Raw genomic sequence first — 19,188 nt, 5'->3', positions numbered from 1 at the left:
ACACAAAAAGGACATAATTGTGAGCGGCCCATGAATGCAAGAGTAGCCTTTGCCTGCCTTGCTCAGCTTGACTTGCTTCCTCACCCCATTCCTGCCTTAGCTCCCGGGTTACCTGGTGGCGGAAGAGGACTGGGGGCCAGTGGCACGGGGAGGAAGTTGAGCTGGACCCTGAGCTAGACTCGACCCTGGCAGCAAGAGTCTGGTCACCACTTGCCGCCCCACCCTGTTGTCCTGGCTTCCCCCACTGGACGTCATTTAGGGAGGGAAGTGGGGCTTCTGCCTCCCCTCCCCGATTTTCACACCGCAGAGGAGTGCGAACAGGAAAAGGAACCGCTGCTCCACACTCCCACCAGAGGAACCCGACGCCCTTAGCTGTGGTGAGTGCGAAGTGTCTGTTGCCTGACAGGGCCTGTTCCCGAGGAGCTGGAACAGCAGCTGCCGCCTCCCCGTCTGCTCCAGGCTGTGGGAAATGCTCATTGCCTGGCTGCATGGGCGTATGCTGCCCCTGGAGAGCGTCTGTATTGGTTTGTCCACCTCCCGCCTTCACTGAGCCAGTCTGGTAAGGTTCCAAGTGCCCCCTCCGGCTTGGCAGCTGAGAGTCTGTGCAGACATCAACCCCCCTGCCAGCCCCCACAGCACCACAGGGGCACTCAATGCACTTCCTGTGGGGAAATCGCTAGAATGAGAGCCAGGAGAGAGCAGTGTCTGGCTCACCTTGGGGGAGTGATGAGTGCTGACCTCCTTCAGTCTCCCCCGCAATGCTGCTCAGTTTTATTGTCACTGTAATAGTCAGTGCTTCCCTTCAGGGCCATCCCGAGAGGGGTGCTGTGCATGGGACAAATCCCGCCCTTTCCACCCCCAGGCCCTGCCCCCACTCCACCCCTTCCCCCAACCCCCCACCCCTGTCCCGTCTCTTCCCGCCCTGCACCTTCCTACACCATTCCTCTCCCTCCCCCACCTCTTCCCATCCCTGCTCCTCCCACTCCCCTGCCAGTGCTTTCTGCACACCACTGAAGAGCTGATCACTGGCAGGCAGGAGATGCTGAAGGGGAAGAGGAGGAGCTTGTCAGCAAGGCCTGTAGCGGGGGCAGGAGCTGGCTGCCGGTGGGCCCTGAGCACCTATTTGTTTCTCTGTTGGTGCTGCAGCCCTGTAGCTCCCATGGAGTCGCTGACTTGGCTCCTTTCACACTCTAGAGAGAGGAGCAGCAGCCAGGGCTATGGCTGATCTATGGGGCGCTAGGTGAGTGGCAGAGGCTTCAGGTGCTGAGAGTTTGCCTGACACCATGTGAGGTGATGTCCCAGGCATCTCTATGAAAGGAGCAGAACAGGATTTACTTGGGGTGGAGAGAGAATTGTGTCTCAGGGGTTTGTATAGAGGTATTGCCCAGGTTAGAGACTGGCTAAAACAGAGGCCTCGCTGTGACCAGGATTCCAACCTGCACAGGTGAACCCTATTGGATTTCAACTCCAACGCACCAAAGAGTCCTGTGGCACCTTATAGACTAACAGACGTATAGGAGCATGAGCTTTCGTTGTTGAATACCCACTTTGTCGGATGCATGCATCCGAAGAAGTGGGTATTCACCCACGAAAGCTCATGCTCCTATACGTCTGTTAGTCTATAAGGTACCACAGGACTCTTTGCTGCTTTTACAGATCCAGACTAACACGGCTACCCCTTTGATACTTAACTCCAACGCCTTAACCACTCAGCCATCACAGCTGTGAGCACAATAATGCCCCAATGCCAGAGAAACTGGTAAATAATCACAATGCCCAGGCTTGAAATCATCTGAAATCCAGAATTCACACAGCAAACCTGGCTCCCAAAGCACAGGGGGGATTTGGGGTTTGTTCTCTTGGCTTAGCCATGTGCAGTCGCACAGAGAGCGCTTTTAAAAGTCTCCCCTGCCACAGAGCAGGAATGGGAAATGATTCTTAACTTGAAACTTGATGTGAATGAGGATGTCTGGACCACAAGGCCAAGGACTGGCCGTTACTATAGAAACCAGTGACACATGGAACCAGGTTAAGGAAAATATTTCCTGGAGTCAATAACTGGAATAGCCGCAGTATTGTGCAGCAAAATGTCTCCCAAGAGGAGTCAGCGCATTGGTGGTTCGGTAGCAGAAGTCACAGACACAGCGGGGGAGGTCTAGCTTTGGTTTCTGGCCAACAGAGGGATGAGTTTTATTGTCTCCAAATTTCAGTAGAAAAATTCAGACCCAAACAGGGTGTGGTCGGGGTTTCTCTGGTTTTCATTTGGTTTGTTTTTCTCATTTGAAATGTCCTTGATAATTTTGCTGGGGAAACTGTTTGGACAAGGCCAAGGAAGAGTTAGAACAATTACAATCTCCATGGGAGTGAGGGGGTCTCAGTGCCGTGGGAGGGGTGGAGATTTTCGTGGAGGGGAGTTGAGGAGATAAATGAGGCTTTTGCTCCAGCAAAGGGAGAGGTTTGGCACTTTCATTTTTACCAAGTGAACTCCCTGCCCTACATTGTTCCCCTGCTGCTGCTGCCCCAGCTCAAACCCCACTTTCACCACAAGCATGTGACCTACAGCTTCCTGATGACAAAGCCCTTATATATCAGAGACAAACTCCCCTGGTCTGCCCCTTCTCCCAGCTGAGTCTTCCCCCCACAGAGCCCAGGACAACCCCGACCTAGCCACCTCAATCCGCTGAAGTGGCAAGGGAGAAACGGACGAGACTTCTCTGTAGGCTGCTGTGATGTTATTAATATGAACTGGGACTGTAGAGATCATTATTGCCAACACTGTTGGAGTCTTGGAGTCATCTCTGAAGATGTCCACACAGCGTGCAGCGGCAGGCAAAAAGCAAACAGGATGTTAGGAATCATTTAAAAAGGGATAAAGAATAAGATGGAGAATATCTTATTGCCCTTATATAAATCCATGGGATGCCCACATCTTGAATACTGCGTACAGATGTGGTCTCCTCATCTCAAAAAAGATATACTGCACTGGCATTAGAAAAGGTTCAGAGAAGGGCAATTACAATGATTAGGGGTTTGGAACGGGTCCCATATGAGGAGAGATTAAAGAAGCTAGGACTTTTCAGCTTGGATAAGAGGAGACTAAGCGGGGGATATGATAGAGATCTATAAAATCATGAGTGGTGTGGAGAAAGTGAATAAGGAAAAGTTATTTACTGGTTCCCATAATATAAGAAATAGGGGCTACCAAATAAAATTAATGGGCAGCAGGTTTAAAACAAATAAAAGGAAGTTCTTCTTCACACAGTGCACAGTCAACCTGTGGAACTCCTTGCCTAAGGAGGTTGTGAAGGTTAGGACTATAATAGAGTTTAAAAGAGAGCTAGATAAATTCATGAAGCTCTGGCCTCAGAGGGGAGGAAGCGGGGCTGACACTTCACTGAGGAGCTGCACGGGGTGGGGCAAAGAGATTGTCAGGGACTCATGGCAAGACGGGTGTGCAGCAGCCACAATCTACTGTCTATGCTAACTCAGCTCCCCACACTGGGAAGAGGCTGGTGCTGTCCCTGCTGGCCTCAGCTTGTCACTACTCCTCTCTGGGAAACACTCTTTGTGTATTACCCCGACTGGCCACAGGATGTCACTGCTGGTCCAGGGCGGATTCACTCTGTGCCTTATCCCGACTGGACATCAGGTATCACAGCTGCTCCAGGGCGGATGCGCTCTGTGCCCAGAATATCCCCATCCCCCGTTTCTTCCAGTACCGCATCCCTATGGCAGTACCCTGGCCCCCAGTAGGAAAAATTCCAGTAATAAATAATTGGTTGAAACTTAATTCTGTGTATTTGTTAATTGGTGGGAGTGGCCCTGTGGCTGCCAGCACTCATGACTCTGGGTAACAGTACATGCGTATCCTTGAAGTGTTTTCAGCGTCAGGGCCAGAACATAAGAACATAAGAATGGCCAGACTGAGTCAGACCAAAGGTCCATCCAACCCAGTAACCTGCCCAGGTCAGAGGCCAGAAGCCAGAGGCGGGAGGGGCGGCTGCTGCACTAGCTGGTACCATGTTGCAGGCAGCTGCAGCACTGCCCCGTCTTGTCCTCCTGCTGCTTGGGGCTGGGACTGCTCCTCAGCTCCCGGCTGCCACCCTTTGACTGCCCCCATCGTGTAAGAGCTGCCTGGGTGGGGGGCCGGGCCGAGCCCCGGGGCTAGCAGGGTCCCCAGGCAACAGCAACCATGGACAACTGACATCTCCTTGAGAGGACACAAATGGTCCCCCCTAGCTTGTCAGGCCCCAGTTAGTTGCAGATGCCTTTCCTCAGGGATCCCCCCACCCCCCAAGCAAACATAACCAATTCTCTCCATAGACAAGAGACTTTGCAGCCCTCTCGCAATACTTAACATAAGGAAATTTCTGCAGATCACTGTCTGGTTTCCATCCCCAGGGATGGGCTCAGGGTGGCTGTTCTTTCTTTTGGTCTCTGCCACAGGCTGGCCATTCTCTCAGCTACCCAATGTCATTAGGAACTGAAAAGAGAAAGTGAGAACACTTGTGAGCTAGGCCGGAACTGGTGCATGGAAGACCGATCAACAGACAGACACGGGTCACCTGGCGCCTGCTCATTGGATCCTCCTTCTCTATTCTCCTCCAGCCTCCCCAGGGCCTAAAATGCCCATCACTTGTAGGGTTCCGTCAGCCCCCCAGGTCTCTCCACTCCCTCAGCCTGTGACACCCACACCTGCACATAGAGCTCTCATCTGCTAAAGAAAGAGAGGATTGTTCTCCAGTTTCATACTCAGTGTGGTGCCCAGGCACTCAAGATCTCCAGGCTAGCAATGTGAATGACAGGAACACAGCTCAGCTGTATTTGTTCACAAGAAGTGTCTGCCTTAGAACAAACCCAAACTGTTGTGGAAGTAGCCACAACTACTCATTTCAAACACACCCACCCCCCTGTTCCTCTCCCATTAGAAGAGCAGGAAAGCACCACCACAGAACATGAGTGAAGATAACGTGACCCACATGTCAGGTGCTAGAGGGAGGACGTTGCACTTTCAGGGTGTGAGGCTGCCATGTCATTCCCCAGGCCCTGCTGTGCTGAACGTTGCTCACTCACCCTCACCTTTGTGAGCCTTTAAGCTCCAGGTCTCCAGGCTCCTGTGGAGCCAGTTTCAGATTCCACGTCCTCCCCTGAGGTCTCTCCGAGATGGCTGAGTGTGTGGTCCCCTCCAGCGCCCGACTAGCTCTCAGTCCTGAGAATGCTGCTTCCAGCTCACTGTGTGTACAGGGCAGGGGCATCCTACTAACAACACACTCTTGACAGGATGATGTTAACACGGCTCTCAGGCCAACCCTTCCCTCCTGCAGGTTGGAAGCATGGGGAGGGGAAGGGGAAGGAGGAGGTCTTTAACCCGCAACACCAACCCATTGCTTACCTGGGCCTGCAGCAGAGCCATCGTGACATGAGAGGTATCCATGGAAACAGCAGAGCCTCCCTTTTAAAACTGATGAGACCAAGACCCCCCCCCCATTGCTTTGCCCCTGACTCCCAAGCATTGCCCCACCTGCAGCCCAGGTAGCGTAATGCATAGAGTGTGTTTCCCATAGAAGAGCAGTGACACCCAGGTCTCTGTGGCGGCGGGCGTGATGAGGGGCAAAAGTGGCCCTTTGAGGCTCCCGGCAGGTCTCAAGGAGCAAGGAAGTATCATGGGCTTACCGCCGTCCCTGGGTGGGCTCGAACCACCATCCTTTCGGTTAACAGCCGAACGCGCTGACCCATTGCGCCACAGAGACATGGCTGGGTTGAGCGCAAAAGTCAGGAATCAGCTCAGGGTAGGGTATACCATAGGTGTGCAGTGGTTAGACAAGAAACAGCAAGGAACTGGACTGCTATGGAGTGAAACTGTATCTTATGTGTGCCTGATGACTGTACGTTTGAGCTAGTTCTGTGGGAAGGAGCAGAAAAGAGCATTGGGGCTGCGGTATAGCGCTTGCGTATGCTTTCTTTGACCTGTTTTGCTGTAAGAGTTAACAGGGAGAGATTGTTAGGCGCAGGTTAGGCGTGGGTGGGTATATGCAAATTAGGAGTGTACAGGGAAACCAGTGAGAGAAAGGAGGCTGAAAGACTTCTCTGTCTTTTTTTTTTAACAGAATGGTGTGTTAACGGTTCTTGCTTTGAATTCCTCCATTGAAGTCATTTCGGGGAAGTGACCCTCACTTAGAGTTGCCTAGTTCTCAAAGTCACGTGAATGGTGTTTGGTGCGTGTCTGGGAGCTCATCCTGGTGAGGTAGAAAGCGGTGGGGACAGAGGGGCTGCATAGCATCCGAGGTCCTCAGCCTTGCTTCTCTGTTCTCCTTGAGTTAAAATCAAGTGTAGTAGAGCACTTCACCAGCCACCCACAATGCTAAGAGGCATGAACCAGAGTGGTGGTGTTCTTTGACTATGAGATGGGGCCCAAATGACTTTCTCCATTAGATAATATGAACTGGAACCATAAACTCCCTGAACACTAAATATCACCAAATGAGGGTCCATCCATTTTCATCATCATCATATCCACTGCTTCTACTCCACACCTGAATATAGCCACTTTATGAACTTTATTCCCTCATACCTCAATGTCTCTACTTTGACCCATCAACCTTTTCCCCCCAGTAGGGGATATTGCACATTATGTATTCCTTATGCCACCGGATTTTTTAAACCAAACTTTGCATCCTCGATAATCTGTACATTATTCCCTGCGAACCAGAAACTTCTATGCTTAAACTCTGTACCGTTCACTTTTTTTTTTAACATCATCTTAATAGAGACATTTGTACGGAACGCATTACAGGACACCGTCAATACCACATTGAGTAATCGAGACCGCTGAGCAGTGAAATAACCCACTTCCTTCTCTGACACGTACTCATTCGCTACACCGATACTGACTTGGACTCCTTATACATTCCATGGGTGGCGTACCCGAGCCCACTTATCCACTGACACTTTAAAAACTCTTGCACCCCAATCTGGCTCTATGCTGGTTATGGGTGATATGTATGTATCTCTTCACCCTTGCAACCGATACCTGAAATCCCTCATAAATCAAGCCTGACCCCCAGAAGCACAGTACCTTCCCTCTTAAGTCGTGTCTATTTAATTTTAAACATTAACTTTAATAAAAATTGTAAAACCTGTTCTTATCAGTTTCATATCTGATATGTCCTTTATTTGAGGACTGCATGTTACATTGATTTTTGAAACAGGAGGCTGGAATAGGAGCTTGCTCTGTCCACCTCACGCATTGACCTGGTATTGCAGCGTCTCTGGGAACGGGGCATCTGCTTTTGGGGAGAGTCTCCTGGTTAGAAAAACAGGAAGAGTTTCACTGTGAAGATGCTGGTTTGATAAGGCGTTTTTTGGTTGTTTGTTCATTTGTTTGTTTGTTTTTAAGAACAGCCTGGACTCATTGGCGTTTTGATTTCCTTGTGACAAAATATTGCTAAAACTTCTTGGGGGTGTTTTCTGAGTCTAGAGATGTGGGTTTCTTTGTCTTGCTGGAGGATTGTTTTAAAAGCCGGGTGTGACGGGTCGGGTCGCAGAAACCCCTTTGGGGCTGGCACCTGATGTGCCTAGACTACCTCCGAGTCCGTCTTCCCTGCCAGCTTGGGATTTCGGTACCTTGCCTGTTTGAGCCAGACCCGCTTGCCTGCTGCAAACATGGATCCAAGTCTGAACCACGTCCCCCACAAGCTGCAGGCTTAACTGAAAACTGTTGAAGAAGTGCTCCCGTCTCCGGCACTCGGACAGCCAGCTCCCAGTGGGGTCCAAACCCCAAATCAATCCCTTTTACCCTGTAGAAAGCTTATCCAGGGTAAACTGTAAAATCCTGTTGCCAGGGCTGCTGCCCAGCAGCCTGCGCATCTGCCTGCCAGCCCTAGCGCGCGTAAGGCGCTAATCCAGATAGTGGCGGCTGGGAGCTCTGGGTGAGGAGCCAGCAGAGTGGCGCAGCGGAAGCGTGCTGGGCCCATAACCCAGAGGTCGATGGATCGAAACCGTCCTCTGCTATGACCATGCTCACTTCTTTTGGCTCTGGGCTTTCAAGCCAGGTGGCGACCAGTGTAGATCAATCTCTGATCATTTTCATATGACTTTACATTGTGCCTCTTCATATAACCTTGTGGTGGGTCTACCCACGTGTGACCTCTGTATCCTGGGACTTTGTATCAAAGCCTCATTTAGAAACTTTGCATTGCCCTTGGTATAATATTATAGCCCCTAAGGATAGAATAAGATAGAAGAAAATTTTCTTTTTGCTAGCAGTAGAACAAGAGCTCTCCCCCCCCACTCTTAATCAATTGCCCTGTTGAATGAATGAGGTGTGAATGAGGAAGGCATGGAAGGCAGCACCTCCAGACAGCCTCAACTGTTGGAGAGGGGCTGGGAGCCAGACCCAAGGACAATAAAACGTGTCAAGTGGGCTCATTAAAGACAAGCAGACATACCGACGGCCTTGGGGGTTAGAAGCAAGCACCTTCTTTTGGAAACACCCTCTTTGCAGCATTGGGACAACACTCAAAAGAAAGCAGCACAAAGGACCAATGGACACAGACACAGAGTTTGAATCCGGTATAGATTTGCATAAGAGGAAAGCTGCTATAAAAGTAAGGTGTCTTGCAGAGGACCCCGGGTCTCGTCTTGTCAACATGGGAGCATCGATCCGGATCGGCAGAAGCCCGGCTCCACACCCTCCCCCATCTAACTCACCTGGCCCGTGAAGTTAAGGGGAGCAACTAATTGGTAACAACAAGACGGAGTGTGTCTGTGTGTGTGTGTGAGTGTAAGTGTAATATATTATATGCATATAATACAGTGTTAATGAATACATGTATTACTAATAAATGTGGCGTTTTGTCTTATTCCCCCTGAAAAGATCCTGTGCAGTACTTTAAGTACAACACCAGCAGAGCGCCAAGAGCCTAGGCCATGAGGCAAGAGGTGGCTGAGGCGGCAGCCTGCCGGGGAGCTCCCCGGCACCTCTGGCTGCCTGGGCTGAAGGCAAGAGGGAGGCCTGGGCGTGGTGAGGGCCTCCTGTCCCGGAATGAGGCAGTAGTGCTTCCTCGTCCCCTTCCCCCCCACACTGGCAGGCGGCTGCTGCGGGAGAACACGAGGGAGGCTCTCAGGACGCTAGGCAGCTCCGTGTGGCTGTCAGGGGAAAGAGCCGAGGCTCCCGACTCCACCTGCCATTGACTCGCGTGGCTCTGCGCTCCGTCAGCCGGGGCGGGCCAGGCTGCAGATGTGACTCAGGCTTGGGCAGCATGGCCGCGCTTTCCTGATGAGGACTGAGGCAGGCCAAGAGCTCTGCGCAGCCTGCAGGGAAGTGGGAGGGAGGCATCTTCGAGCCGGCGTGTCTCGTCCGTTTCTCCCTTGCCCCTTGGGCGGAGGCGGGAAGAGAGCGAAACGTTCCCGGCTGAAGGTTTTGCGCTCGGCCTTGAGGATTAAGCCCGAACCTCTGACATGACTGCTGGGAGGTGGGTTTCTGAATGCCATCCAGCGCGCTCTTCGGGCCACCAGCTGAAAGCACCGAGGCCAAGAGGGACGGTTTTGAGGCGGCAAAAGGGGGCCTTTGAGACTCCCGGCAGGTCTCAAGGAGCGAGGAAGTAGCACAGGCTTACCGCCGTCCCTGGGTGGGCTCGAACCACCATCCTTTCGGTTAACAGCCGAATGCGCTGACCCATTGCGCCACAGAGACACAGCTGGGTAGAGCGCAAAAGTTGGGAATCAGCTCAGGGTAGGGTATACCATAGGTGTGCAGTGGTTAGACAAGAAACAGCAAGGAATTGGACTGCTATGGAGTGAAACTGTGTCTTATGCGTGCCTGATGACTGTACATTTGAGCTAGTTCTGTGGGAAGGAGCAGAAAAGAGCATTGTGGCTGCGATATAGCGCTTGCGTATGCTTTCTTTGACCTGTTTTGCTGTAAGAGTTAACGGGGAGAGATTGTTAGGCGCAGGTCAGTGGGTGGGTATATGCAAATTAGGAGTGTACAGGGAAACCAGTGAGAGGAAGGAGGCTGAAAGACTTCTCTGTCTTTTGAACAGAATGGGTATGGCGAGTTGGGGCGGCTGCCCCAGACCCTGTGCTTTGTGCTGTCCCGTGGCAGTTTACTCAATCGCTAGACTCTAGGGATGGCTCTGTGTGTGAGTCATGTGGGGCGCGCTAGGCAGGCCCGGGAGGGTGGGATTACGGTGGGGGGAGCCAGGCTGGCCCAGGGGGATAGTGGGGGTCTTGGCGCCGACAGCGGGGGTCGGAGCCACACTCACCAGTGGAATCGGTATCAGCGATCCCAGTCTGCCAGCTTCCGGCATCCCTCAGGAGAGGGGGCGGAAGGTGAAAAGAGGCAAACCAGAGGTGGGAAGTAGCAGGGTGGGGTGGGGACAGGACCTGGGGCTCAGAGGGGGGATTTGTCCTGGGCCCAGCACCCCTCTATGGATGGCCCTGAGGGGAAGCTCTGACTATTACAGTGACAATAAAACGGACCAGCATTGCGGGGGAGACTGCAGGAGATCAGCACTCATCACTCCCCCAAGGTGAGCCAGACACTGCTCTCTCCTGGCTCTCATTCTAGCAGCTGGATAAGGAGCGATTTCCCCACAGGAAGTGCATTGAGTGCCCCTGTGGTGCTGGGGGGGCTGGCGCTGCTGCTGGCTGTGGGGGCTGGCAGGGGGGTTGATGTCTGCACAGACTCTCAGCTGCCAAGCCGGAGGGGCACATGGGACCTTACCAGACTGGCTCAGTGAAGGTGGGGGGTTGACAGAGCAATACAGATGCTCTCCAGAGCACGGAGCAGCATCCGCCCAGGCAGCCAGGCAATGAGCATTTCCCACAGCCTGGAGCCAATGGGGAGGCGGCAGCTGCTGTTCCAGCTCCTCGGGGACAGGCCCTGTCAGCCAACAGACACTTCGCACTCACCACAGCTAAGGGCGTCGGGTTCCTCCGGTTGGGGTGTGGAGCAGCCGTTCCTTTTCCTGTTCGCACTCCTCTGCGGTGTGAAAATCGGGGAGGGGAGGCAGAAGCCCCACTTCCCTCCCTAAATGACGTCCAGTGGGGGAAGCCAGGACAACAGGCAGGAAGTGGTGGCCAGACTCTTGCCGCCAGGGTCTAGTCTAGCTCAGGGTCCAGCTCAACTTCCTCCCCGTGCCACTGGCCCCCAGGCCCCTTCCACCACCAGGTAACCGGGGAGCTAAGGCAGGAACGGGGCGAGGAAGCAAGTCAAGCTGAGCAAGGCAGGCAAAAGCGAGTCTTGTCTTCCTGTGCCGCTCCCAATGACGTCCTTTTTGTGTGCCACGGCTGCCAAAACCTCCCGGACAGAGAAGCAGCAGGCAAAGAGGTGCTAAGTAGCTCAGTTGGGAAAGTGTTAGACTGAAATTCTAAGGGACCTGGTTCACTCTTGGGCTTTGGCAGGCACTTTCATCCCTCTTTGTGCACAGGTGGCTTGTTTTCTGGGACCGCAGCAGCACCTTTTCCTCAGGCGAGTCCTTGATTTTGAGCTCCCCAGCAGGAGAGCAGAGCATGGGCTTCTGCCCCTAGTTGGCCCACCTGACTTTTAACAATGAGGGACCGGCGCTGTCTTTCCCACATGACTTATTGGTCAACCCAATATAGCAGTAAGAGAGTGAGGCAGGGTGGCCCTCGGAGATGGTGCCAGAGGGCGCAGGGACTGGGGACGAAAGCTCCTCTGCACAGCTGAGCGAGGGCAGTACTAGGGATGGGGTATCTGTGAAAGTGGCCACATGGAACATGGCAGGGATTCGGGGGCCCAGGAAGAGGTGCTTGCACATTAATGACTTTAGGATAGCTCAGTGGGCAGAGGGTGATTGGAGGAAGTGCCCGTCTTTCTGGTCCTCCAGGCCAGAGAAGAATGATGGAGCTGGAGACTTGTTCTTCACATTCGCGGTGTGAGTACAGAAGGTGGTGGAGCTCCAACCAGGAAAGGCATTGCTCATGGACTGTGTGCTCCGTGGCACTGGTTACCGCTATATTAGTGTGTATGGTCCCCAGTTAAGGTGTGAAAGGAAAAATCAATGGAAGGAACTGGCTCCCTTCCTCTGGAGCGCACGCTGTTTGGTGTTGGGGGGGATTTTAATTGTGTCAGCCGGCCTGAGGACCACTGGTCCCGTTTTCCCGACCATCAGAGGAAACGTTTTTACAATGAGCACTACCTGGCGCAGGTCTGTAGCGAGTTCGGCTTAAAGGACGTGTTTCTTAGTAGTGGAACCAGTGGAGGAGGGCGGTAGCCTCCTATTCTTCTGACCCGACCTCACACCAGCCACAGATGGGGAACACCTTTCAGTGGGGATGGGCCAGGAGTCGCATTGACCGGATTTACGTGAAGGAGAGCACGTCGACAGCCCAGTGCAGGGTGGTGCCAATGGACTGTTCGGATCACGCAGCTCTCACCGTATGCTCAATGTGGGCAATTCCCTGACCCACGGCAGAGGATATTGGAAGATGAACATCCAGAGCTTGCAAGATAAAGGGGCGGGGAGTCGAGGCCTGGTGGTGTTGGCAGAACGGGAAAGCATCAGAGGTTTCTATGGCAACCAGGGGGTTTGGTGGGAGTCGGTGAGGGAGGAGTTGGCGGCTTTGTTCCGGCGGTTGGGCAAACACCACAACATTAAAGAAACCAACGGTGCCAAGTCCTGCAGCGCTGTTTGGCTGTGGCAGGGTGGGAAGCGCTGGGAGATAGGTGGAGGAGCCGGTATGCAGCGTGATGAGGGGGAGGGGTGGGATGGGGGGGGAGGGGAGGGGAGGGGAGCTTGACTGCCAGTGGGTGCAGAGCACCCACTAATTTTTCCCCATGGGTGCTCCAGCCCCAGAGCACCCACAGAGTCGGCGCCTATGCTTCTGCACCCCGGCCCCTAACGCAGGGCAGGTGGAGGGTTTGGAGCTCCCCATAGTGGCTTGGGCTCCCTAGGTGGCTTTTACCATGACCTGGCTTCAGCTTCTGTCCTGGCTGGGGGCAGGGCCTCCAGGGGAAGAGGAGACGTGGGGCCTTGGAGACGGCCACTTCCACTGAGGTTCTGGTGCTTTTGCTCCAGAGCAGAGGCTGCATAATTGTTTAAATCTAAACCAACACCAGATGAGGAGGGAGACATTCCCCAGGGATCTCAGTCCTAACCTGCCTCCTGCCAATGCAGCTCAGGCCAAGCCTGCAGCCCCCAGCTGTTGCTGCTGCAGGGTGTGAAGCCCTTTCACTCGTGTTGCCGAGTGTCCCTAGCTCTGCGGCCTTTCTCTCTCCTCGTGCTGAGGGACCTTCCACTCCATTCCCAGCCCACGTCCTAATGATCCAGGGGGTCTCCTCCCAGAAGAGGATCATTCAGGGCTGGATCCCCCTTTGCCTTTTCTCTGTGTCTAGCACAGTTCGAGGTGCCCATGGGTGGGGTGTTTGATCCCAATGACCTATGTGGAGCTGCCATTCAGCTTCCTCATTTGGTCTCAGCTTTCACTGAATCCAACATTTTTTCAGTCCATCATCTCCATCCTCCCAAGCACATTTCAATTGCCTCCACCTCCCTTAACCAGGCCGTGTCCCTGTAGTGTGTGCTGTCTTCATAGGTCCTCTCTCCATCTTTCTCACCCTCTCATGTCTTTTCGGTCTCATTAGCTCTCCTGTGTCTCTGCTCTCTAAGCACAGACTGACTCTGCATTTCTGGCTGTTCAGAGGAGGGAAGGGCCATGCCTATGTGTGGCCAGCAGACAGCCACAAAGACCCCTGGCCAGCCTGCTCCCTGCTCCCTGTCATGCCAAACGCCCACCGATGGCCACCCGCAGACCAGCATGCTGGGCCAACATCAGAAAACAGCAGGAAAGCAGGGCCAGCACCCTTGGTGGGGCCTCTGACTGTTCCCTCTCAAAGTGCTCACTTTGGCAGTGGGGCAGGAGATTTTACCCCAAGAGGCTTTTCCCCAGCAGGCAAGAAGCAGAGAAACACGCAGGCTCCCAAGGCGCTATTTAGCAAGTCCCCTCAAGCACAGGGACAGGTGCACATATGGAAGAGGGAAACTGCTCCACACGCTAGCCCGGGCAGCCACCCATTTTCTTTGGCAAGTAAGGAATGGCAAAGGCTAGAATGGAAGCACATGGGCCTCATGCCCCAGTCTTTGTGATGCCCAACCCCCAACTCCTTCCTGGGGCTCTAGCCAGAACATTGGCCTGAGCGGCCAAGAAGAGGTTCCAGTGCTGAAGGGAGTAGGACTTTCAGCACAATGGTAAAATGACACAAGCACAACCATGAAGGGACTCGAACCCTCAATCTCCTGATCCGAAGTCAGATGCCTTATCCATTAGGCCACATGGTCACACAGGACAAGCCTCTCCAAGCACTTCTTTAGAGAAGACGGACACTGTGTTTCTCAGACTCAGGTCACCCAATGAGGGGGGCCAAGACTCTCTGTGCACAAGAGACATGTGAGACTTAATTCTATGGAGCCAGGTGCAGGAGGGTTAGGCATGGGGGACTGGGGTGCAGTGGATGGACTGGCTGTCTAGGTGTGGAGATTTAGTGGCACTGAGGCACAGGAGGGAGGAGGAGGAGGAATCCTGCTGATAGGCAGTGGCTGTGGAGAAAAAGAGGTGGCGATTCCCCCAACCTAAATGGCCTGACTGGCCTGACCCTTCTCCCCTCTGCGGAGCGTGGCGGGGGGTGCAGCTCACCCCTGTGGGGCAGGTGGGCACAGGTGCAGGGCGCTGGGCTCCGATGCACCTGGAGGGCAGCTCCGGTGGGGCGGGGCAGAGCTTGTGGATTCCGTTCTGCATTGCCTGGTGCTGGGCCGTTGCACAATCCCCAGCCACGCTGCACAGTGCGTCCCGAGAACAGGTGGGGGGGCCAAGCAGATGATCCAGCAAAAGTGGGGAGAGGATATGTGGTTGGAGGGAGCGAATGCCTTGGACTGCAGTGGGGGAGTGCAGAGCAGAGGTGACACCCCAAAAACCTGCAACAAAGGGATGGACAGGTGGCTAGAAGAGGCAGTGAGCCTAAAAGTGGAGTGGGGTCTAGTGGTCAGAGCAGGTGGGGGCCGGGCACCAGGACGCCTGGGTTCTATCCCTGGCTCTGGGAGCTGAGGGGAGTCTAGAGATGAGAGCAGGGGGCTGGGAGCCAGGACTCCTGGGTCACATAGTGGGGGCTGTTTTTTTCCTGTGTCTCCCTCCCTAGAGATCCCAGCCCAGCCCCCTAGCAGAATGTGAGTGGGGTGGGGGGGTTGCCCTTCCACTTCAGACTCGTTATTTGAACCCCTCCCCCCACGGGCTGTGACATCACGGAATCTCCCCCCCCCCCCAAGTCACAAAGTAGGAGCCCCTCCCCGCATGCGGAGGAAGCTAGTGGGTTTCTTGGGGGTCTCTGGCAGAGGTGACAGCACCCAGCAGACACCCCTTCATGGCTGCAAGGAGACCCCCTGCACCCTCCTGGACAGCCCCCTGCTACGAGGGGCCTGGGGCACCCAGCCAGGGTCAGGAGGTGAGATGGGGCCACAGTGGTAGCAAGGGGGCAGAGCTGGGGACTGGTGCCGGATCGGGGGCTGCCTACACGGGAAAGGACCACACTGCTCTGTTACATATTTCCCAAGGTTACGGCTGAATACTGGGTTTGTAATGACTTCAGGGAAATATTTTGTTTCCAAACAGACTCCAGATACCAAACGAGGGTGCTAATATGCTCCCCCTGCACCTCTTCCCCATTACCCCAGTATCTGAACATCTTCCTAATCTGCGGGGTAGTTCTCCTCCCAGGCTCATGCGAGGGCGGGAAGCGCCACCAGCCCCATTTCCCGGACGGGAGAACTGAGGCCCAGAGAGGCTGAGTGATGTGCCCAAGGACACCTGGGAAGTCTGTGGCAGAGCAGGGGGCTGGGACCGGAAGCATCTTTCTGGATCCGGGATCTGCCCTGCTCCTGGGTCACTGAGTGGTGCAGGGCGGAGCCTCGGGGGAAGGGGCAGTGTGAGGGGAGGACTTTGAGAAAGGGGCGGTGCGAAGGCAGGGATTAGAGGACAGAGGCAGTGGGGGGGCTGGGATTATGGGAAAGGGGCGGTGCAAGGGCGGGCATTGGGGGTAGGGGTGGTGCAGGGGCAAGGTATCGGAGAGAAAGGGAAGTTCAAGGGTGGGTCTGGGGGGAGGGGCAGTGCAGGGCCAGGGTCTCGGGAGGCTGGGAATGTGGGGAAAGGGGCAATGTGAGGGCGGTGCCTTGGAGGAAGGGGCGGGATGGGGGTGGGACTTCGGGAAAAGGGGCAGGGATTAGGGGGAACAGGTGGTACAAGTGCAGGACCTCTGGGGAAAGGTTGAGGCTGGGGCGGGGCCTCAGGGAAAGGAGAGGTGCAGGGGTGGGTATTAGAAGGAAGGGACAGTGCAGAGGTGGGGCCTCTAGGAAAGGGTCGGGGACATGGGGAAAGGGGCGGGGACCAGCGGGAAGGGACAGTGTGAGTTCAATGAGGAAAGGCCTTTGGGGAAGGGGTGACGTGGGGATGGAGATTGGGCAAAAGGGTGGTGCAGGGGCGGGGCCTCGGGAGAAGGAACAGTGTGTGGGTGGGGAAAGTCCTGGCGCTGGCAGTACCAGGATTACCATGATGCCGGGCCCAGAGTCAGGAAAGCTGCCCCCACCCCTGCTCCAACCCATCCTGCCTCTTCCCGCCCCTGCTCACCGGATACAGCTCCACACCTCTTGGGCTGGTGGCCATGGCCTCCACCTGTGGGGGTTCAGGCTCTACTCTGGCTACAGCAGCCATCAGGTGACCCAAGGGAGCCTGGCTAGGGCTGGTGGGTTCAGTGGCAGTTTAGGGGGAGGAGAAGCCCCGACCCCAGCAGGAGATGCAGCAGTGAAGTCCCCAGCTGCCCTAGTGGCAGAAGCTGCAGTGCTGAAGCCCTGACCCCCCTCTTTGTGGAGCTGGCCTGAGCCCCTCTCTCTCCTGTCCCCCCTGTGTGGAGCTGGCTCATTCTCAGGCTGTGGAGAAATTCAGCCCCAATCTACCAACCTCGGTATGTTCATTTCCCCATCATCAAACAGCCATGAATGGATTTCGCCTAGGAGGCAAGGTCAGTATTAGCCCGAGGTGGGATCTAAGGCAGACAGAGGTGAAGTGACTTTCCCAAGGCTAAGCAGGGAGTCTGTGGCAGAGCAGAGAACCAAACCCAGCACACCTGGCCCCAGGCCTGTGCCTTAACCACTAGGCAACCCTTCCTACCCCAAGAAGCGGGAGACTCCTCTGTGCTTTGAGTGCATGAGTGGGCCAGGCACTAGACCAAGCCACCGGGAGTGGGGATGGGAAAAGGGACATGGGTGGGAAGCAAGAAGGGGAAATATCAGGAAGGGGAGCAAGGACTTGGAGAAGAAACAAGAGAGGGGGCAAGGGCAGGGAGAGGGGAAAGACCCCACTGCTTGTCCCTCCCAGTTGCCACCTTCTTACAGCCATCACTGGCCCCCAGCTCCCAAAGAGGCCCCAAGCGGGTGTGAAGCAGAGTGAACATCATGTCTACACTGGGCTGTTAGTGAAGACAGCTTGGAGCTGAGTGCAATGATTTTGATACACTGTAACTCTCAGCCAGCCAGTGAAACGGAAGGTTTATTAGATGACAGGAACATGGTCTACAACAGAGCTTGTAGGTACAGAGACCAGGACCCCTCAGTCAGGTCCATCTTGGGGATAGGGAGCCCAGACCCTGGTTCTGGGCGTCCCTCCATTTCCCCAGCCAGCTCCAAACTGAAAACCCCTCCAGCCCCTCCTGTGGCCTTTGTCTCCTTCCCGGGCCAGGAGGTCACCTGATCTCTTTGTTCTCCAACACCTTCACTTGGCACCTTGGCAGGGGAGGGGCCCAGGCCATCAGTTGCCTGGAGACAGACCCCTGTCCTCCCCTGCCATCTAGGGCTCTGCAACAATCACACCCCCTTATCCCAACACCGAGATCCTAAAGAAATGCATAGGGGAAACTGAGGCACCCACACAGTAGTCAGAGAAAACATTATAAACATTCCCACTTCGTCACATGTAGTTTATTACTATTTTAATGAAGACATTAAGATCCCAATGATAGACACACATTCAATAAGTAGAATACGAAAAGTGCATAAATATGCCGAAAATTGCCAGTTGGTGGGAGCTGGGTCCCCCCCCCCAACATACACACCGTGCCCTTAAGGCATGAGGGGGCAGAAAAGAGTGAGTGGGAGGCCCTCACAGGAGGGGATTTAGGGGGAGAGGGCACAACGGGGGCAGAAAGGGGTGGGGGCAGGGCTGGGGCCTTGGGGGAGAGGGCAGAGTTGGGATGGGGCACCCACTGGCAAAACCAAAAGGCAGAACCTATGCTAGGCCTGAAGTAGGGTTACCAACTTTCTGACCAAAACCGAACACCCTAGTCCCGCCCTTTTCCTGTGGCCCCGCCCCTTCCCCGAGGCCCCGCCCCCGGTTCACTACATTCCCCTTTCTCCGTGGCTCGCTCTCCCCCACCTTCACTCAGTGTCACTGGGCTGGGGCAGGGGGGTGGGTTGCAGGAGGGGGTGAGGGCCAGGAATGAGGGGTTCAGAGTGTGGGAGGGGGCTCCGGGCTAGGCAGGGGGGTGGGGTGCAGGAGGGAGTGAGGGCTCTGGCTGTGTGTGTGTGATTTTAAGGCCAGTCAAGACAATTAAATTATCCAGTCTAATCCCCATACACGTGACAGGCCACAAAGTCACCCCTGCACTGAGCCCAACTACCAACAAAATATTCCAGCCTTTAGGAGAATATCCCGTTGTGTGCCACAGGCGGAGCACAGGAGAGGCAGAGGGGCACCAGCACCTGAGGCCCCTGCACTGTCAGGGAATTGGTTTGGTGAGATGTACCCAGCTGATCCAGGCAAGTGACTTGTGCTCCATGCCGCAGAGGACTGCAAAAACTCCAACCTCCCTGCCAGTCTGACCTGGGGGAAATTCCTTCCTGACCCCAGAAATGGAGATCAGTGAGACCCTGAGCATGTGAGCAAGGCACCAGCCAAGCACCAGAGAGAAAGTCCAGCATGTTTTCTATCTCACCTCAGAGCACTTGCTTCAGCACCTCCTGCCCCCTCCATGTGGTGGAGAATCCATCATTGCCCAGGGTACTTTGTTCCAATGTTTAATCGCCCGATTTCAAATGTGTCCCTTATTTCTCATTTTAGTTTCTCTGCCTTTAACTTCCAGCCGTTGGCTCTTGTTCTGCCTTTCGCTGCTAGGTTGAAGAGCCC

General features: G+C 54.7%; 1 protein-coding gene and 5 non-coding genes across 6 annotated transcripts in view; 3 read left to right on the top strand and 3 right to left on the bottom strand.

Annotated features, from left to right (window-relative positions):
* LOC135976036 (nascent polypeptide-associated complex subunit alpha, muscle-specific form-like) overlaps positions 1-19,188 on the top strand; it is a 1,165,876-nt gene that overhangs the window by 653,181 nt on the left and 493,507 nt on the right. The window lies entirely within an intron of this gene.
* Positions 5,677-5,750, bottom strand: TRNAN-GUU (transfer RNA asparagine (anticodon GUU)). Its single transcript has one exon. It is a non-coding gene; the product is annotated as a tRNA-Asn (tRNA).
* On the top strand, positions 7,099-7,288 carry LOC112060886 (U2 spliceosomal RNA). Its single transcript, XR_002890009.1, has one exon. It is a non-coding gene; the product is annotated as a U2 spliceosomal RNA (small nuclear RNA).
* Positions 7,939-8,010, top strand: TRNAI-UAU (transfer RNA isoleucine (anticodon UAU)). Its single transcript has one exon. It is a non-coding gene; the product is annotated as a tRNA-Met (tRNA).
* Positions 9,621-9,694, bottom strand: TRNAN-GUU (transfer RNA asparagine (anticodon GUU)). The gene has a single exon. It is a non-coding gene; the product is annotated as a tRNA-Asn (tRNA).
* Positions 14,231-14,303, bottom strand: TRNAR-UCG (transfer RNA arginine (anticodon UCG)). The gene has a single exon. It is a non-coding gene; the product is annotated as a tRNA-Arg (tRNA).

This window comes from Chrysemys picta, chromosome 16, assembly GCF_011386835.1.
Source record: "Chrysemys picta bellii isolate R12L10 chromosome 16, ASM1138683v2, whole genome shotgun sequence".
Lineage (NCBI taxonomy): Eukaryota > Metazoa > Chordata > Testudines > Emydidae > Chrysemys > Chrysemys picta.
The sequence above is the reverse complement of the archived record's forward strand: the minus strand, read 5'-3'. Positions and strand labels throughout refer to the sequence as shown.